Source organism: Physeter macrocephalus, chromosome 11 (genome assembly GCF_002837175.3).
Source record: "Physeter macrocephalus isolate SW-GA chromosome 11, ASM283717v5, whole genome shotgun sequence".
In the NCBI taxonomy this organism is placed as follows: domain Eukaryota; kingdom Metazoa; phylum Chordata; class Mammalia; order Artiodactyla; family Physeteridae; genus Physeter; species Physeter macrocephalus.
Window position 1 is genome coordinate 117,837,736 of NC_041224.1, and position 5,566 is coordinate 117,843,301.

General features: G+C 43.6%; 1 non-coding gene across 1 annotated transcript; it reads left to right on the forward strand.

Moving 5' to 3' along the window:
- The first annotated feature begins 154 nt into the window (after nucleotides 1-154).
- TRNAK-UUU (transfer RNA lysine (anticodon UUU)) lies at nucleotides 155-227 on the forward strand. The gene has a single exon. It is a non-coding gene; the product is annotated as a tRNA-Lys (tRNA).
- The last annotated feature ends 5,339 nt before the right edge of the window (nucleotides 228-5,566 follow it).

Genomic DNA, 5,566 nt, shown 5'->3' on the forward strand with positions numbered 1-5,566 from the left:
CGCGGAGCGGCTGGGCCCGTGAGCCATGGCCGCTGAGCCTGCGCGTCCGGAGCCTGTGCTCCGCAACGGGAGAGGCCAAAACAGTGAGAGGCCCGTGTACTGAAAAAAAAAAAAAAAGAATAAAATTAATTTTTAAAAGTTATTTTTAGGGAATTCCCTGGTGGTCCAGTGGTTAGGACTCTGCACTTTTACTGCCGAGGGCCCGGGTTCAATTCCTGGTCAGGGAACTAAGGTCCTGCAAGCTGCATGGTGTGGCATGGCCAAAAAAAAAGTTTAAAAAAATTATTTTTAAAAATAGTGGCGGGGCTTTACTGGTGGCGCAGTGGTTGAGAATCCGCCTGCCAGTGCAGGGGACACGGGTTCAGTCGCTGGTCCGGAGGATCCCACATGCCGTGGAGCAAATAAGTCCATGTGCCACAACTACTGAGTCTATGTGCCGCAACTACTGAAGCCCGCGTGCCTAGAGCCCGTGCTCCACAGCAAGAGAAGCCACCACAATGAGAAGCCCACGCACCTCAACGAAGAGTAGCCCCCGCTCACCGCAACTAGAGAAAGCCCGTGCACAGCAACAAAGACCCAACACAGCCAAAAATAAGTAAAGTAAATAAATTTATTTTTTTTAAAATAGTGGCATGTTATAATTACATTGGATGTTGTAGGAGGAAAGTCATGTTTTGATTTTATTTTTAATACAAAGGTTTCAGTGATATCATCTCCTGATTTTGAAAGATATCTAAAATGTGTCATACTTAAACACCTAATAGTCGTGACTAATTAAGCCAGAAATGATCACCTTCCTCTTCTTGTTCCAGCCTGAAGTAAAGATAGAAATCAGAAGGTATAAAAATTTGATGACTGGCAAAAAAAAGCAAATGTCTGATGTACTGATATCATTCTAAGTACTTAATAAGAGATACATCAAACCAGCAAACTAGAAGACTTTTGCCTTCTCTGTTGGCTTTTTCCTTCCTCCTTCTCAGGTCAGCCCATCTAAGAGTTCATTTGATGAACATCATCAATGTGCTGCACAGGCCCTGTGAGTGCTCCCCCCACCCCATGCCCTGACCCTGGGGAGTACTCACTCTAGTCTGAGAGACGTCCCCTGGATGTAACTGTAACTGTTCTGATGAAAGGCCCAGGCAGGAGGCACCCAGCCCAGTGAGGAACACCACCCATTCCCCAAGGAGCTCAGGCTGCCCTTGACTTTCCTTACCTATTACTTCCACAGAACTTGCATTTTTCAAACTTACATCAATGCCCCCAAACAACCCTTCATGAACAGAATTCAGCTCTCTTCCTCAACTTGACCAACTTTCTATCCTGGTACTTCCCATTCCAACCAAGAGAATCTTGACATTTTCCTAGGCATGATTTGTTCATTCCCAACTTAGAGCCTCCATGAATGCCATCCTCTAGAAATCTTCTCCCTCAGGCAATCCAATGTATTCTCTTCCTATCAATCAGTGGTTCTCATCCAGGGGTGGTTTTGCCACCCAGGGAATATTTGGCAATATCTGGAGACATTTTCGTTGTCAGAACCAAGGGTTGCTATATGTGGAATCTAGAAAAATGGTACAGATGAACCAGTTTGCAAGGCAGAAATAGAGACACAGATGTAGAGAACAAACATATGAACACCAAGTGGGGAAAATGGGGTGGTGGTGGGATGAACTGGGAGATTGGGATTGACACATATACACTAATATGTATAAAATAGATAACTAATAAGAACCTGCTGTATAAAAAAATAAATTAATTAAAATACAAAAGAACAAACAAAAAACACCTAAGAGTTGCTACTGGCATCTAATGGGTAGAGTCCAGGGACGCTGCTAAATATCCTATGATGCATAGGACAGCCCCCAACACAAAGAATTACCTGGCCCCAGAAGGTCAACAGTATACCCAGACTGAGAAACTCTGCTTTAAGTTGAGCTTTAAATTCATCTATTTGGATTAGGGAAATGTTTGGCAGCACATACACTAAATTTGGATTAGGAAATATTCCTGAATTAACCATACCCAACTCTGAACATGCCCTTGCTTTGCATTACCCCAAAATGTACAGAGTGCTCTACAGTAACTTGAATGTGAGGTTAAGAATCACAGAGTATCCAGACAGAACAGGACTTCAAAACTCATATATTCTCACCATTTCCTTGTTAACATTGCTTTGTAAACATCTGTTGCATGTGAAAATGTTGTCTTTCTTCAACTAGATTATAAGCAATTCCATTAAATCCTTTTATGTCTGTGCACTCTGCAAACATTTATTGAGCACCTACTATGTACCAAGCACTATTCTAGGCACTGGGACACAGTGATAATTAGACATTATCTCTGCTCTTATGGATATTAATTTTAGTGGGATAGACATATTTTTTAATTATGTAACTTCCATGGTGATAAGTGCTCTAATGGGAAGAACATGGTTTACCTGATAACAGGAGCTCCTTAACCTGATCTGTGACATCAGACAAGGCTTCCCTGAGGATGGGACATTTAAGCACCTATCAGACATTCAGTCAGTATTTGTTGAATAAATAGAGGTGAAGCATGAAAGATAAATAGATGTTATCCAGGGACTTCCCTGGTGGTCCAGTGGTTAAGACTCCCTGCTTCCACTGCAGGGGGCACAGGTTCGACCCCTGGTCAGGGAACTAAAATCCCGCATGCTGCGCAGTGCAGCCAAAAAAAAATAATAGAAGTTATCCAGGTAAAGTACGCAGAGGTGAGAGGGGGACAGCAGGGGAGGGGCACAGGTTCGACCCCTGGTCAGGGAACTAAAATCCCGCATGCTGCGCAGTGCAGCCAAAAAAAAATAATAGAAGTTATCCAGGTAAAGTACGCAGAGGTGAGAGGGGGACAGCAGGGGAGCTGAGTGGCCACGGTGGGTTTGAGGTGCCAATGAGACATCAAGATAGAGAAACCAGGTGGTGCATTGAATGTATGTGTCTGGAGCCCAAGCTTCCAAGACTGACCAGGAGGCCCATCCTCTTGCCGCCCACATCTCCTCAGTGCTGGGAAGTGAGCAGCCTGGACTGACTATACAAGCTTCCTATAGGACAAACTACTGTTTTTTTCATTTTGAATTAGTATAAAACCTTTCTTCCTAATGAATTTTCTACTTCAAAGTTAACCATGTTGATCTGAGTAGCAATTAGTGTTTGATTTTGTGGGTGTTTTCATTTATGACACTCAGATTTTAAAAGATAAACTCTACCTAATCTCAGTTTCATTTTAGGCCTCAGTGTCACAATGCTCTCCCAGTTTAAAGTATCAAAGGGAAAGAGTCTGGAGCTAGGATTTCAGTGGCTTAATAAACAAAAGATCTAGTAACATGAAATTAGATCTTGATTACTTTTGCCAGTGAGGGGTAGGAATACATGAATAAAATTAATGGAACCTAAAACCCCAAGTTCAACCTTTTTTCCAATTAAATATTTATTTTTTTAATTACTAAATAAATACAGAAAATCTTACAGTAATCTCACTGTCAGTTTCCTTTTACCCTGATCTGGAAGAGACGAAGCTGCTGAAAAGATGGGGGGAAATTGATAACGTGCCAGATAACCTAGAAATTGAGAAATCAACTCCTCAATAATATTAATATAGCTATCTCTTACTGTTTCAGGTTAGATCTCCAAAGAGTGCTTCTGTTTCTAATTTTTTTTAACAAGCTTTCATTGAATATTTACCCAATACAAGACACATGCTAGAATTATGAAATGAAAAAGACATTGTCTTGTCCTGAGGGGTCTTAGATTCCACCAGTGAGACAACAAGCTACAAGGCTGAATGCACTAAGTCTAACAGAATCCCGGACAAAACGGTGGAGCACAGGGAAGGGAGTGACTTACATTCCAATGTGTGTGGCGCCCAGGGAAGGAAGTGGATCAGGGAGGCCTTCGTGGAGGATGATGAGAAGTAACGACAGAACATTCTGGGTGAAGGAAGAGCAGGAACAGGACTTTGCAGTTACTCTGTGAGCCTGAGGTAAAACTCTTGATTGATTTGGCTGAAACGTGCAGGTGCGTGAGGAAAGGTTGGAGGAGTGGGTAGGAAAATCTGTTGGGGCTGAAACATGAAGGATCTTGAGGATCTTGAGGATGGACTGTATTTTTCATGAAAATGGGGAAGCTTTCTGAGAACTGAAGTGCCAAGATTAGCTTTGTGAGTTAGAAAGAAAAGTGTGGCAACAATGTAAGTCACCGGTTTAGGATAAAAGAGACTGGAGACAAGGAAAACCCCCTTAGGCAGTTATTGAAATGACCAAGTTCAGGGTTGCCCAACATGTTCCAAGGAACACTGGTATTCTCAAAAGAAAGGTGGGGGAGGACAGTCTTCTTGGGGAGTCATAATGCATATTAGCTTATTAGGTGCTCTTAGATGTCCTGCAGTAAAAACCTAACTTTGCACACCCCAGTGTATCCCAAACTCATCTGACCAAAGCATCTTTGTTGTGATGGTGGTTGTAGAACATCTATTAATACTCAGTAAGACCCTAGGGTTAAACAGGGTATAACTCGTGAAATGTAGTTCAGGTAGTAGATGATGAGGTTCTGAACTAGGATATAGCAATATAAGTTATAGCAATCAGTCCTGTATTCAGTATTTAAAATCTTGAAATATTTCCAATACGATGATTTCCTCAGTTCAGTCATTTCTCTTTGTATCCTGTACACAGGAAAAGCCAAAGATGAGAATTTGGGGCCACGTCAGGAACTGGGGATCCTGGGCTCTGCTGGAGGGCTGAGGGAGTGCCAGGAGAGCCTGGCGACAAGAGAATTGGTTAAAAGCCTGGTTAAGAAGCTGTTTGGGGGGCTTCCCTGGTGGCTCAGTGGTTAAGAATCCACCTGCCGATGCAGGGGACACGGGTTCTATCTCTGGTCCAGGAAGATCCCACATGCCCCGGAGCAACTCAGCCCGTGTGCCACAAATACTGAGCCTGCGCTCTAGAGCCCGCGTGCCACAACTACTGAAGCCCGTGCGCCTAGAGCCCGTGCTCTGCAACAAGAGAAGCCACCGCAGTGAGAAGCCCGCGGACCGCCACGAAGAGTAGCCCCCGCTCGCTGCAACTAGAGAAAGCCCACGCGCAGCAATAAAGACCCCCGCAGCCAAAAATAAATAAATAAATTTATTTAAAAAAAAAAAAAAGAAGCTGTTTGGTACCAGGTGTCATCACCACCCCGGAAAGCCAAGCGACTTTCCCTTTCTCCCAACCCTGCAGGAAACAGGAAGTAAAGGCAAATTTTACCTCCAGGAAAAATACATTGTAGAAGAAAGGAACTGTAACCATCCTACACTGCTTAGTTTAGGCTTAATAATGTAATCATTTAATATTGACTTTAAAAAGAAAGGTTGCGCTACATTCATATTGAGAGGTGGCAGGATATGAGAGAGCTCTAGGTCCTGCTGACCAGAGAGAAAGTAAACACCGTGATCTAAGGTTGATGAGTCAAGAATCCATGGTAGGGCTTCCCTGGTGGCGCAGTGGTTGAGAGTCCGCCTGCCGATGCAGGAAACACGGGTTCGAGCCCCGGTCCAGGAAGATCCCACGTGCCGC